A 16,547-nucleotide genomic window follows, 5' to 3' on the forward strand; every position below is an offset into this window, starting at 1 on the left:
ACCATGTCTTTGTACCTTGTTTAGCTTGGATGAGCTTGATTATTGCACTTTACTAGTTAAAACTTTGTAGTGCATGTTGTGTGGGAAAGATGTTTATAGTTTTTGATCACTTTGTCTTGATCATAAAGTCACATGTCTTTGACTGTCGGACTTGAACTTTTGGAGAAAGGCATAAATAACCATCTCACCACTGTTCACTAGCCAATCATGACCACCTTAGTGCATATCGTAAGATTTTGTGCTTAAGAAAGTGTAACACATGCACAAAAAGAACATAAGGTGTCGCCTCAGTTTAAATGCTTAAAATTGGTGTGTACATTATTGTACTTAAAGTTAAATCAATCAAATAAAATTGGTGTGTACATTATCTCGGCTATTTTAATAAGTTTCTACTAAATTAAAATTTGTGTGTACAATATGAGGCAAATCAAGAAACTTACATGATTGTAAACTTATGATCTAGGAGATGTGGGAGTTATATGAGGTAACTCTTTAGGTGATAGTCTTTTTCAAATTCTATGTGATGAATTTTGTAGACTTCGTGTTTGATTTCTATTCACATATCACCTCACATGTATCTCAAACTTTTGCTAGTTGCACACACTACACAAGTTACTCTTTGATAACCTTTGTACATGTTATTGTGTGTGTTTTTGGTTTGACCAACCAATTTTGAAAATTCTTTGAGTTTTTATGCAAATCATATTTGATGCTTGAGAATTTAAGAGAATGGATTAAAAATCTTAAATTTTGGGAAAATTGGGTTCAAAACAAGTGTTTTTGAGAAGCATTTCATCTCATACTCATACATTTTATTCATAAAATTCAATGCTTTGAGGAGTTTCTACAATACTTTGCTTAGTTTTTCAAAAAATTGTTTTTTTCCAGAAAGTTTTGGCTTGGTTCTGTGTATTTCGATCGATCGAATCTGTTTTTTGATCAATCGAAATTGCAATTAAAAATTCTTGGCTTGGTTCTGTGTGTTTCGATCGATCATACCTATTTTTAGATCAATCGAAAATTGTATAAAGAGTTTTTCAAATCTGATTTTCACGTGTTCAAACTTACTTTTCAAAAAGTTTTCAAAACTTTCTCTCTCTATACGACTCGGTCAAGGCTTCAATCAAATTTTTTTGTTGTTTTCCTCCATTCTTTTTGCAAGGTTTTTCTCTCCCAAGGCCGGTAAGACCTTTATACCCTTCCTTTTGCATTTATTTACATGTTTCATCCATTAAATCATGTGATTTGGGGAAATTTTCAAACCTAAAAATTCTTGGGGAATTTGATGATTCAACTTGTTTCTCTTGAAATTGATCAATGGGTTTTTGTTCTAAGACTCTATATAACTGTTCTTGATGGTTTAATTTGATCAATTTGTTGTTTTGTGAGAAACTGAAATTTCTAGGGCTTGAATATACCCGAATTGGGGATTTTGTTCAAATTGGATTTAATTGATGAAATTGGCTTGTTGGATTGATTAATTTGATCATTATGAACTATTTTCTACCTTTGTGTGATGATCAATTGGTCAAATTGGTACAAATTGAACAAGTGGTTTTTCAAAATTTTGGATTTTTGTTATAAAATCTATGCTCAAGCCAATTTTGTGATTCTAAACTTAAATTGAACTTGTTCTTACTGCATTAGAGCATGCATCATGACATTATACTGCTCATGCATCATATAGATTTTTTTCTATATATTTTTTTTTTGTGCTAACTTGCAGTCTACCCTTGGTTTTTTTCTTTTTGTTCTTTTTGGTCTTGTCCTTGTGTCTTTTCCTTACCCTAGCACCATGCCTAGGAAAACTAAAGCCCATAGGACAGCCTCCTCTTCATCTAAGCCTCCCTTTCAGAGTGAGTTGTTTCCGAGTGAGAAAAACAAGGACCTGTATGAGACTTTGAACATTAAGAGAAAGATTTGGGCTGAGCGTTTGGTTTTGCTAGATGAGCTAGATCCTACCATTAGGACAAACTTTGAGTGTAGGGGCTGGTTGCCACTGTTGGATATTGGTCATCCTCCTCCAGTTGCCCTGATTAGAGAGTTCTACTCAAACCTCTCTATCCACATCTATGATTCCACCACTTTAGTAAAGAGTTGGATACGAGGTGTAGAGTATACCATTACTCCTAGGGTGGTGGCTGATACTCTTGGGGTACCGTTGGTCTAGCACCTTGTCTATCCCTATGATGAGTCTCCTCCCTTGGACGACATCATGACATCACTGGGACTTCTATCTGGTGGGGTTCTAATCCTCGGATCACTTCTGCTGAGCTCACTAAGACTACCTATCTTTTCTTTAGGATAGCGTGTCATTCCTTGTGGCCTATCTTTCATCTGCACACCATTCCTTTGGAGCGATGTGCATTTTTGTACGCTTTTATTACTAATGCTCCTATCAGTTTTCCTCATTTGTTTCTTCATTCTGTGAATGAGGTTTATAGGAGTTCTTCTGTTGCTCATGCTCTTTTTCATCCTGTTTTCATTCATCAGATTTTGCTGTTTTTAGGGTTAGATGACTTCCCCGCTTCTAAGCCTGTACACATAGTTGCTCCCATAGGTGCCACTTTTCTTAGGTAGAGGGCTGCTCATATGAGAGAGAGCTCTAAACGTCCTAGAGTTGAGCCTTCTGGTACCGCAGCCCCTCCTTCCTCTTCTACAGGTACTACTTCTGGTGAGGTGTCTACTGATCCTGTTGGTGGTGCTGCTACTCTTGCTGTTCCTCCACCATCTACTTCGGATGACTTTGACATTCGTCGTACGTTGGAGACTATCATGATCGTTCAGGCGGCTCATGGTTAGCTTTTGGTGGACATGCTTGATGAGCTCCGTGCTTTGCGAGCAGATTTGGTGCATTTTAGACGTTCGCCTTCGCCACCTCCTTTTGATGATGGTTTTTGATTGCCCTTTGGCATTCCATCACAAAAAGGGGGAGTACACTTGTAGAGGATTTTTGTAGTTAGGGGGAGATTTTAGTATGTTGGAGCTTGTGGAGCTATTAGATTGTATCTAGGTGCTTCATTGTGTACTTACTTTTTGGCTCTTGATGTATTGTTTTTGGGCTATACATGATAGGGGAAGATACTTTGAGATACATTGTTATCTATGTTTCTTGTTTCACTGCTTATTGACTTATATTTATGAGTTATTCATGATATATGTCTTTATTGTGTGTTTTTGTGAAATAAAGAATGTATTTTTGTTTTGCTTGTATTTTCCACACATGCGTTTATGTGTTTGTTGAGTATTTCAGGAAAAATGCAAGTTGATTCAATCAAGCTACTGTCTACACTTGCAACTGATGGATAGTAGTTAGGTTGAATTTTTTTTTTTTTTGTAATGGGCTTTATTGTTTGTAAAGGGCTGTTTGCCTTATAACTTTGAGCATTGTGTTCGTGTTTTGTCATGGATTGCCGAAGGGGGAGTTTATTAGGTTCTAAGTACTTAGGAACTTATGTATTAGAACTCTAATTTGTATTATTGGTAAACCATGATCAAAACAGGTTTTTAGTCTTGTTTAGACTTGCTTAAAGTATAGATCTTTTGTGTAAAGTTGGAATCGAGCTGTTGTAGAATTCATTGGGCAATTCGGTCAGGCTCGATCAATCGAGAATTAGACTCGATCGATCGAAAGTCGGGCAGAATTATTTTCTGCAAAATTTTCCAACTCAACCCTAAGCCTATATGACGTGTAGGGTTTTATGTTTTGCCCTAAGTATAAAAGGGAAACCCTAGCCACGTTTTTAATGTTGCTCTATTTTCTAGGTGTATGAATCTCTTGTGAGATCTGATCGGTAGTTGCCTTCACACATGCTTAGGATTATCAAGAAGGAGATTTTATTGAGAGCTTGATGATTATTCAGTTGCTACACTAAAGAGCTTAAAGAAACACAAGCGGGTGTGCTTGTACGGTCAAAATAAAACAATATGATCAAAATACTAAAGCCTGTTCTGATCTGAAAAATCAGCTTACTCTTATCCAAATCCCTTTTTTTTCCCATATATTTTTTGGTTTTTTTTTTAAGCATTCCATCCTCTATAAATAGGGGAGGCCTCTTAACATTCAGCACTGTTTCTGACCTCCTCTTTTTGGGCTCTTTACGTTAAAGACGTTTGGAAGCTTTCGCCTTAGGAACTCTTCTTTTTTGTAAGTAAAGTATTTTAGGCTTCAAAGAGCAAATTTCTTTGAATCCTAAAATATTCTTTCATTAGAAGAGCACGCTCATACAAGAGGTATTCTGTTTTTTTTGCTTTCTCTTATTCTTTCATTAATTTTTTGTTATGGTTTGATGCATGAATATGTTTAGCATCTTTATTATGTTTTGTTCTTGATATATAATTACCATGCTTAAATATGTTGCTAGAATTTTCTTTAACATGTGCTTAAGTGATTTTTTATTGTAATTCTTTTTCTTAAGTTTCAAAATTTGCAATGGGTAACAAAAATTCTTTTGTGAAAACCAAAAACTTATCTGTATTTTTCAGATTTGATTTTTTTAGTTCAAAAACTAGTTTGTATTTTTCAGATCTAAGTTTTTTAGTTCAAAAAACTGATCTATATTTTCAGATTTGATTTTCTCTAAACACAAAATTGATCTATATTTTTAGATCTGATTTTTTTAGTGCACAATTGATCTATATTTTTCAGATCTAATTTTATAGCATGAAAACTGATTTGTATTTTCATTAAATACAGATCTAATTTTTTAACATAAAATTGATCTGTATTTTCATTAAATATTGATCTGATTTTTTTAGAAAAAGTTTTCTTACAAAATTGCAAAGTTTGAGATTTAAAAGAAGAAATTGAAAGTTAGGTTGAAGGCTTGTCTTTTTTTTTTTTTATGATGCATGTATAATAAATTTATATCATGAATGTGGATCCTCTTTCAAAAAGTCTTTTTTTTTTTCTTTTACATAAAAAAAAAAAAAAAGATTTGATTATTCTTGATAAAATCACCTTTTTTAATTTTACACAAAACAGATCTGATACTTTTTAACAAAAATCTTACTCTTTCTTTTACATAAAAACATATCTGATTTTCTTTACAAATCCAATTTTTTGTTGTCAAGACATATCTAAATTTTCTTGAAAAGAGGACTTCATTCATAACGCAAATTTATTTAAATTATTTTCTGTCATGTATGCTCAACATATCATTCAACATCATGCAAAAAAGGGTATATTGATCATTAGAGTCCAGAAGACCGAACTTTGTTTGGGTGAAATGGGTGCCTAACACCTTCCCATTCTGTAACCTAGCCCCCGAGCTTGGGATTTTTTGACAGGTGGATTAGTGTTTTGTCTTTTCAATTTTTCGTAGATTGTAACTAGGACCAAAAGCTTTGTATTCTTTTGCATAGATTGTAACTAGGACCCAAAGCCTTGTAAGGTTTAATTTACCAAAATTGTACTTGTCTTTATTCAATCAATAACATTCGAAATATTTTGATCATGTAATTTGTACTTTTTTTTGTATAAAAAATATGTGGCGACTCCACCCACTTATCCAAAAATAGAGGTGCCCTTAGAAGCACCCAAATCTCTTTTTTAAGAGCACCTGAGTTTGTAGTCTCTCACACGGTCATGCGGTGGAAGTCATGGCAGTGATGGTCATTTCCTAATTATCAATGTGAAAGGTGTGGGTAGTATCCCACCACCTCTCGGCCAAAGTCTACACCAAGATGACACTAACAGATCTCTTAAGCAGTGAACGAATGATGGGCTCGAAGCCCGCAGCACGTATATAGCCCTGAATCTCCTCGGTAGGGATTCTTTACCATATCAGTACCCGATCGGTACTCCCTCTGCCAGAGTACAAAGGTAAAACATGCAAGGTGAATGAGATTAAATTCACGATTAAGAGAAAAGAATGATGGGGAAATGATATGGGATTCATAATAAGATGAAATATGACATGGGACATAAAGTTAGATGCAAATATAGTGAGGAATGATGTTAAAATTGCAAATAGATGAAGAATAGATGGAAAATGAGTTCAAATGCTCAAAGTAGGGTTTCTGCCAGGCAGTATGTGTGCGCAGGGTGAAACCAACGTGTGCATGAACTGAAGAACAGATACGCACACGCAAGAACATGCCTGCATGCGCATGAGTGTAAGCTGCGCGCATTAGAACATGCTTGCGTACGCAAGCCCAAACCTGCGCAAGCATGAACGTAGATAAAGGGTCGTTCTTTGACATTTTCAAGTTTTTTCAACCAAAACTCATTCCAAACATGTGCCTACCCCTCCTAAAGTGTTAGGTTTTCATCTAAACCCACCCCATAGCGAAACCCAAGCATCTACAAGCCTAAAAACATATCAAAATTGAAGATCAAAGGAAAAACTTGAAAATGAGAAAATTTAGAAAAACTCACCGATTCGACCCTTGCTCCCTCAAAAAGATGGTTTTGTTATCTGTATGTCAAGGAAGGAGACCCATTCAGCCTTACTGCTCCATTCCAGTGGGTGAGATGAAACACATCAGTGAAAGGATGTAGGAACTCTTCTTGGACTTAGGTGCCATTAAAGGAGATGAGAGAGGTTGAGATTGAAGAGAGGAAGGAATGAGAGTTAGATTGTGAGGGAATGAGAGAGGCAAAGAGTTTTTGCAGAGAGAGTTGAAGAGAATGTGAAGAGATGAGGGAGATAAAGAGAATAAGGAGAAAAAATAAATGGTGGGTAACCATTGGGAAAATGAAGAGGCTGGAATACACTTGGTGGCTAAACTACATGTAGTTGAGGCCATCCCACTAAACTACATGTAGTTTAGCAAAAACAAATTTTCAAAATATCCCCAGGGAGTTCCAGGAGGCAGGAAATGCAAAGGAAAATTCAAGAATACATTCAAAGATGACAGAAATGCCCTCAATGGACAAAGAACAAAAAGACCCTCAAAGGCATCCCTAGTAGATTGAAAGCATAAAAAACATCCCTCAGTGGATCAAAAATCATCAAGAAAACTCCTCCGTGAGTTAAGATCATCAACCAAATCCCCAGCAAAATTCAATATCATAGAAGGACTCCCTCATGGGTCTAAGACACAAAAGAGGCCCCCTCGAGAGTTGCAAAATGAAATTTCCACAATGGGGTTGATAAAACCCCCTCGAGAGTGGAATCAGCATCAATCCCCAATGAGTCATAAGAAAGAAAAAGACAATTTTTCCCCATCAGAGGAAAGTTTTCCCCAGTGAGCAACACACCACCAAGAAATCCCCAATAAGCTACCCCCTCCCTAGTGGACCACATACCATCAAGACTTCATGGTAGGTCAGAATCATCACCAATACACTTCGCAGTAGATCACACTCCTCAGTGAGTCCTTTTAGCATCCTTAGTGGATCTTTCATCCAAAAAATAGTCAAGCAAGTCAGAATATAGAATTCGTGCACATATCTTATAGGAATTGAACATGTAGGCATGAAACCCCATACAAATCAGAAAGGAAGAACACAGAACTTGTGCACATATCTTAAGGGAATTGAATATGCAGGCCCAGATCGTATACAAGTCAGAATTCATGCACATATCCTACGAGAATTGAACATGCAAGCGCGATAAAAAAGGTAGAGATATAAATAGAGACCAAGGTCACCTCAAGGCAAGAGCCTAACTAGAACATGTAGAGATGGAGATGGAAGACAAGTACCACCCAGAGAAGTTTGAGGCAAGAGCCCCAGATGAACTCCATAAAGATGTATCCTTTTAAGCTCTTAAGAGCACCCATGTTTGTTTGGTTAATGGTTGCGGCTGTTGGCTTTGTTTATTTTTCATATTAAGTGACTCTAGGATAGTGATTCACTCGCCTTTTGCCTACAATTGGCGGAATAGGTTCTGGGATAGTGAACCTGTCGTTGCTCATTTCTCGAGCAACAAAAGTGAGAATTCGGACATACAAATCCCACGTAACTCTTCGGAGTTGCACCCCGCCCTATGTATGTGTGATGTGTGTCGTGTGCGTGGGTTAGGCCCAAGCTGTACATTGAAACAAGATGTTTTGTCTCTTATTCTTTTGATTCCGTTAGCGAAGCTCACAAATCAAAATAGGGGCATCTGTAGACACCGCATTTTGTACCCCTTATGACTCGAGCCCCCGTTTCCCAATGATGCTGAAATTCTAAAACTCAAGGTTGGTTTAGGGCCTAATCAGATGTTAAATTGACTTAAGAAATGTTAAAGTGGAAAATATAACGTTTAATGAGCAAATAAATTTATTTTTGGAAAACTAAAACCAAGTAAACCCTCGGCCTGCGTGCGCAGCTATAATGCATGTGCACACAGGCACAAGCCTGGGTAGGGTTCAGAAACTATGAAATGCTAGTTTTCTATATTAAAGACTGAGATTTGGAATGGATCCCACATCGTCTAGGAGTCGTTCCAAACCCCCATTTTCACAATATAAATAGCCATACATGGTACCTTTTCAAAACACACAAAAAAATTCTAAGGGAAAACACTAAGATTCACTAGAAATACTGAATCAAAGAGGGAGTTTTTCACAAAATATCCTCAAGTCAATTTTCTTTTGATTGAGGCCTTTTCTAGCCTTGATCTTTGAGTTTAAGATTACTAATCACTTTTTCATTGATTGTGAATAGATTTAACTGAGGGGAACAGTCAAAAATCAAGCCTAGGACCTTTTGTTTTAAGGTATTGAGTTCTAAGCTCTTTTCACCCTTTTTTTGTTTTAATTTTTTTTATAATCTTGTTTCTTTGTTTGTTTTTTGCTTATATAGCTTAGTTTTAGTTAGATTTTGTATTTCTAAGTGTGTTAGGTTGTTAGATTTATTGTTTTAAGTGTTGCTTCTTTCTTTTTTGTTTTTTGCATTCTGGGTTAGGGTTTATAAGCCAGCTTGTGCACGCAGGTCAAAGTTTATGCATGCATGCGTTTGACTTGCGTTCGCAGACTTCTGCATACGCACACATATTGTTGCCTAGAAACCATAATTTAAGTTTTCTGCTTTGCTTCCTTCATTATTTCACATGTTATGCCTCTGTTTTTATTACTTTTTATAGATATAAGTCCCTATTCTCTGTTTATTATTTATTTGCCTTTCACATGTTTAAATTAAGGTTTATCTTTTATTTCTTTGTTTTGATGCCATGAACACGCATTCATATGTTCATGCATTAATGCCATAAGTGCTGAAATGCAGCAAGGTAAGTAAGGTAAGTCATGCATTTACATGAACATGCATGGTGTATGTTTAATGATAGATATGAACATGTTTGTTTGGATGAGTTATTTTTAATGTATAGATGCAATCACATGTTACTTGGATCTTTCTATGCTTGTGTTTATGCCATGATTGTTTGCTGCCTATGTTTCTATCTTGGATGTGATATGATGCTAGATGAATGCTAGGTTGATATGAGATGCCATGTATGCAAGGCTTGGGTTGTGATATGCCATGATAGATGAATGATAAGGTTTTTGGATGACTGATGCCATGATTGTATGCTTAGATGTATGCTAGCGTGTGTGTGTGAGTATAAATACAATATTGAATATGCCTCTAATAGGATTAAGACATAAAACACAATGAGTGGAAGCCAACCCTAGGGTTGAGTGGTTTTGGGTGCCTAACACCTTCCCAAAACCGTACCTAAACTCCGAACCCATACTCTGGTAGTAAGATGAAAAGGTCCTTCCTTGAGAGGATACTATATTAATGGTTCCTATGCCATTGTAAAACTTGGTGATGACTCCTCATTGTGTCCACAAGTAGCGGAGCATTGTGATGAATGAATGGTGAAGCAACATGATCATCAAGATCGACAAAGAGTACCACAATGATGTAGGTTCGTTTTTGCAAAAATTTTAGCATTTAGCACACCTGATGCTAATACTAATGCTCTAAGATGTGTGAAATAGGGGTGTATAGCCAACCCTCTAAAACCGACCCAATCCAACCCAACCCACTAGGATGGGTCAATTTTTAGGGGTTGGTGGGTTGGGTTGGGTTGTGAAATTTTTTTATTTTTTTTATTTACAATGAGTTGGATTAAGTTTAGGTCTTAAGATTTACAAATACGCCTAACCCGACCCGACCCACTTATATTTAATATATATTTAAATTTAAAAAATATAATTAATATATATTTAAAAATATATTATTCAATTTTGTTATTTACTTTTTTTGCCCCTTTTTTCTAAATGAAACTCAAACCCTAAGTTCTACTCAAATAGTTTGTGTTGGTTTGGTGTTATATTCAAGGATTATTTAGTTATAAATTTATTGTTATTTGTGGTGGTATTGTTCTAAAGTTCAATTTAATAATAATAATAATAACAACAACAACAACAACAACAATAACAACAACAACAATAATAATAATAATAATTGAAAGCTCGAAAATGTGTTAAAAACACAAGAGCTGTTTAGACCCCCAATTAAAAATTACAACTAGATTGCTTTTACCTTAACTTATCTAAGTGCGAAACAAAAGTAAATGAAGTGCAATCAACCAATACTACTCTAGTGCATAAACATGAACAACAAACAATAAAAGTAAAGCACAAGATTAAGGGAAGAGAGAATGCAAACATAAGATAACACGCCGATGTGTTATCGAAGAGGAAACCGAAGAACTTGGCGAAAAACCTCTCTGCCACCCTCCAAGCGGTAATCGATCCACTAGACAATCAGTTGGGATACATGGGTTAGCAAGACACCCTCCAAGCCTAATCTACCCGATGTACCTAAGCCCTCCAAGCTCCTACTCCAATAAGGCTTCTAGGAACCGTGTCTTGTCTAGCTCTCCGGATCTCGCAATCCACCCGATTACATCCGCCAAGCCTTACCGGCTTCTTTTGGCAATTCCCCAAAGCTTCCCAAGCTCCAAAACACTCTCTACACTTTGAATAGGTGTGGCTTGTGTTTGGGTACAAATCTCGTCTCAAGGTATGAGAATGGGAAAGGGATGGAGAAGAGGCTACAATGATTTTTCACTAAGCATGAGTAGCTCTCTCTCAAAATGATGGGTGCGTGTGTTGTAGAAAACCTATCTAGGGTTTTTCTCCCTGAATGGCCTCCTTTACATTTATGGGTAATGAGGGTATATATAGTATGGGTGAAAGGTAGGGAAGTCACAATTAAAAATCCTCTAGGCAGAATGTTTCGCGACTACCTCACGGGAAGGCCTTACCTGCGAGACACTCGCGAAAACGACAACCTGGCACGACTCTTCAACTTCCATTCATGTGCTCCCCACATGGCTCTTTTGCGGGTTAGCTTCTCGCGAGCTTCTCACAAAATCCACTGATTCTTCATTTTATGCTTGATTCTTCACTAACTTGATACTAAACCCAATACAATAAAATCCCACAAAATACAAAGAACAAAATTAAAGCAATTACAACATTTTTTGTCATGGAATAAAGCCAACATAAAATATAGTTGTAAATCACAACTTTGCAATAATAATAATAATAATTAAAAAAAAAATTGTCCAACTTGATCCATGTGGTTGGGTTAGGTTGGGTTAGATTTTTTTTAACCCACCATGGTGGGTCAAGTTGAAAAATCTCCTTACACCCGACCTATGCACACCCCTAGTGTCAAATGACATTTTTTTTAGAACTTGTTATAGTACTCTTCTACTTCTACTAGTAGGAGAGTACCGTAGCATGTTCTTATAAAATAAAAATAAAAATTTATTTGTCCCTCTCATTTTTTTTATTCGCCCCTCTCCAGTTCTCACTCTTTGTCTCTATACTCTCTCTCTCTGCTCACTTTGTCTCTCTGCCACCCCCATTAATCAAACCCAAGCTTGAAGCCATCACTGCAGTTTGAAGCCCATCTCAACCTTGATATGAAGCGCCCACTACTGAAAAACACAGCCACAATCTTGCTCCACCACTAATTGGATCTCTTTGCCCTTCTTATTAGTTTGTTTTTATTTTTAATCTAGTTATGACTTTTATTATTTTCAATCTTTTTTTTTTTTTGGCAATTTGGGTTGATATGATTTTGGTGAGTTGCGATTACAGAGGTCAGTGGTGACTAGATTGATTTTAAGTTGTGATTACAATGGTTGGTGGTGGTTAATTACGTTGAGTGGTGGTCGGTTCAATTGATCTTGGATGGTGGTTGGTGATGGTGAGTTTGCAGTAGTGATAGGTTTTTGTGGTGGTGGGTTCTAATCTAATGGGTTTGGGTTGTGGGTGGTGGTGGATGGTAGTATGGGTTTTGTATTTTTTTTTTTTTTTTTTATAGTGTAGGAGTTTTTTTAGGTTATTTTAATGTGTTGTGTGAAAAAATAGGAAATAAGATTTATGGTGTAATGTTAAATCATAAATGTTATGTTAAAATGTATAAAATAACCTTTTAGTATATCCTGTGCTCAATAGTATTGCTTACATAAAAATAATAATAACTAGTCGCTAACCCGTGTGATGCACGGGAAAGTTCTTATAGCGTTAACCTACACGGTGAAGTCATACCATGGCTACCAGAGTTTGTTCCTAAGGTTGGACTCAAAATTGTCAAAAATGGAATTTTGAGCTTTTCAGGTGCCAATATTTTAGAGCATCTTGCTAGCTCTTTCATTGAGGCGTTATGTCATTTGAGACAACAAAGTAACTATTATGAGAATTTGATGAGAAATATATCGAGCAAAATATGACGGATTCATACGAGATGAATGTAAAACCCCCCAAGTTGTGTCGACGGGCATAAACTCCGTCTCCCCTTGATGGCTCATCCATCCGTCACCCTCTATGAAGAAATAGCGACTCTTCCAGTCTCTATTTGAGTCTGGTGTTTCAAAAATGACCTTCAGCAACGGGCTCCTACTGGCAAAACTGTAAATTCCCTTTGACTTATCAATCTCATCTGGACGGTAGCAATGAAGGAATTCACGCACCGTCAGCCTCCATGCACCGTCAGTCATTGCACCATAGAGTATCTCCATGGCAATGAAGACCCTCCAATCATTTGGGGATATCTGGTTGACGGACAAACCTAGATACTTTAAAAGCTCTCTATGCAGTCTACTTAGAGGAAATCTAAGCCCCGCCTTCAGCATCTGTTTATACACTCCGACACCTTCCACCCCGTCGTAATAGCATTTCTTTGATACGTAACGCAGACGGATTGGAATGTAGTCAAGAATCTGAAAATTGACCCTAAATGTGTTGAAGTGTTTCTCCTTAATGACGGAAGTAAATTTGTGCACCGTCCACTCTAGTAGCATGATGAACTTCCTAAGTCCATCAGCACAGACGACGGGTTCCGATGGTAGATCCTCGCCGTCATCAGACGATTCTTCTACTTCGACCATCTTCATATCCTCATTTATTGAGGACGAGGAAAAGGTGGATGGACTCCTCTCTTCGCCAGGACTCTCTTGGTCTTTATGACCGGACGGGTATACTTCCTTTTATTCCGTCCCGTCACGAACCATTGACTGGTTACTTGATGCACTAGACATTTCCTACAATGACGGCAAAACCTAAGACTGACGGATCTAAGAGTATTAACGGTTGTATAGGTCTATCTAAATATAACTGCCAAATACAAAAACTTGCACATAAGAATAACAATACTCACCATTCTTTGAAGTAACTGGAAGTTGACGGTTGTATGATCGACAGTTTTGTAAGGGCGACGGACTGTTCTGACAAAGATGACGGTTGCGCTCTGACAATGTGTTTTGGCTGTGAAATGAAGAAATGAGGATTGAGAGGTGTTATATATATACCTGGAGTGCATGGAAGACGAAGCGACGCTTCGATCCGATAGAAAATCCAATCAAAATGCGACATGTGGCATGCTCATAAATGCTCAGTTATCTGCCATAAATATAGTCGCAATCCGTCTTCTCCTAGAAAACCATCAACCTTAGTAATCATATGGCACCGTCCTAAATTTTCTCTGGTCGTGAAATCCAAACAATATCAAACCGTCACCCTAAGGGTTCGTCCATATAAGATTTGACGAACCCATAGGGTGAAGGGGCAACTAAAGGGGCAAAATTTAGCGTAATGGACTTTCACGACATTGGGCTTGACGGATTCGGGCCTATGGGCCAGCGACGGTAGAGCCCAGTGGCCTAGAGCGGTTCCATACTCATGGCGCGCACGTGTGGTCTCCAAGGAAACTAGAAACCTAGCGCAAGGAACATTCCGGAAGATACGCGCGTTAATCCCTTCCACAAGGAAATGTCTTGTTCATCACGTTTGGGATTACTTAAGGGGATTCCCATAAGGAAAAGACTTCTAGTCCAAGGAAGAGAAGCCGACTTTCTTCTACTATAAAAGCTTCAATACTCTCGCGAATCAAGGTACGCATAATTTACCCTCTCTAGCACTCTAGAGTTGAGAACAATTCTAACTTGATCGTCGGAGGGTATTTGGCCAACACCACACCGGTGCCCACGGCGAGATCATTTCTTTCTTCTTGTAGGTTGTTAGCTGGAGTGAGCGTGGATTGTGTTGCTCACTGGTGATATTACGGCATCATCAAAACTGAACTTTTGTTTGAAACAATTTGATTTTCTTAGCAAAAACAACAAGACCATTTCTTTTGATAGTGTCCAGAAATGAATACAAATGTTTCCAGTGTTCATCAATAGAATTAGAGTAAACAAGAAAATCATCAGTATAAACAATGGTGAAATGGCTGAAAGAATTGAAAATATCATTCATAATGTTCTGAAACTCACTCGGGGCATTCTTAAGACCAAAAGGCATAACATTCCATTCATAATGTCCAAAAGGGGTGGTTAAAGCAGTTTTATACTTATCACTCTCACTAATCTAGATTTGCTAGAACCCAGATTTCATGTCAAATTTGGAAAACACTGTAACATCACTTAGTCTTTGAACCAAATCATTTTTGTTAGGTATGGGATACCTAATCCATTCTAAGACCTTATTCAGGGGCTTATAATTAATAACCAGGCGAAGGGTTCCTCTCTCTATTTCAGCATTTTTTTTTTTTTTTTAACATAGAAAGCAGCACAAGACCAAGGGGACTTGCTATTCCTAATAAGTTTTTTCTTGAGCAAATCATTAATTTCATTTTTACAAAATTCAACGGTTTCAGCATTCATCTGAATGGAACAAGCTTTAGTGGGAATGTTTTTTTCATCAAAACCTTTGACATAAGGTAGGTCAACAATATGTTTTTTTCTATGCCAGAAAGCATTTGGAATATTGGAACAAACATCGTCAATCAGAATTTTCTGAAAATTATCAATTTTTGATTGCAACAATTTATCAGAAAGCTATTCAACAATTTTCTTGTATCTAACTTCTTGCTTAAGGAAGTTAAGATGTTTGACTTTAGCATGAATCAGATTTAAAGCATCATCAGTATCAATTTCAAACTTTGAAGCAAAATTGAATTTTACTTTCTGTCTAAAAGTATGAGTAGTAGTTCCATCATGTTCAACAAGACAAGGATACAAAGCATTTACAAATGGCAGACCAAGAATCACTTTATTAGTCATGTTTTTAACAAGGACAGAAGGAATCTTGAAGCAGACATTACCATGGCAAACATGAGCATTATTCAATTCATACTTGATTTTCATTTGAATACCATTAGTAGAAACCAATCTTTCAATTGATTTTTCAAAATATTTTGAAGGGATTAATCCTTCTTGGATATAGTTCATATCCGCACCAGAATCAATTATAGCAATAACATTAAAATGATAATCATGAGAAACAACAATTTTAACTTTTGTAAACAATTTTGGAGGAAACGCTTTGTTAACAATATTAAGTTGAGAATCATTGAAAACATTAGCAATACCTATATCAGAAAGAAAAGCTTATTGACTAGATTCATCTCCATCTTTGTGCTCATCTTGTTCATTATCAAATTGATGTTTATCAAGGTTTTTATCAATTCTCAACAATAACAATTCTTGTTTAAGATTATTGTTATCACTTTTAATGTTTTTAAATTCATTTTTCAACTCAATTATTTCTTGTTTAACAATAGTGATTTCATGTTGAAGATCATTGATAGTTAAATCTTTGGATTTCTTTTTATTTAATCTTTCCAAAGTTTCCTTTTATTAAATCTTTGGATTTCTTTACAACAGGAATCTCTACAACCAATTTTAATATTAGAAGAATCATCAGCAGATTGATAGCAAGAATCAGATGAGGAAGAAAAATCATCTTCCAAGGAATCAGACGAATTGTTTGATTCAAGGATTCAAAATAATTCTTCTTGCTCTTTATCATCAATATTTAACATGTTAAACTTATTTTTTAACTTACCAGGTTTTTGCTTACAGTCTTTACAGTAATGTCCAGGTTTACCACAGTTAAAACATTTACCTTTTCCAAATTTCTGTTTATCGTATCTTTTAGAAGCATTTTTCTTTTTAGCATAAAAATCATTAGGTTTAACATAGTTGGTTCTGTATTTTTTTATATTTTTTATGGCTATAATTTTTGTGAATTTTGTCATGTTTTTTCCTTTTTTGCCTAAAAGGAGCAATAGGGGGCAAACCATATTGAATGTTCAAATAGCGTATAAAACACTATGAACGTTTAGACCCCCAATTAACAAATTACCAATT

This window comes from Quercus robur, chromosome 6, assembly GCF_932294415.1.
Source record: "Quercus robur chromosome 6, dhQueRobu3.1, whole genome shotgun sequence".
Lineage (NCBI taxonomy): Eukaryota > Viridiplantae > Streptophyta > Magnoliopsida > Fagales > Fagaceae > Quercus > Quercus robur.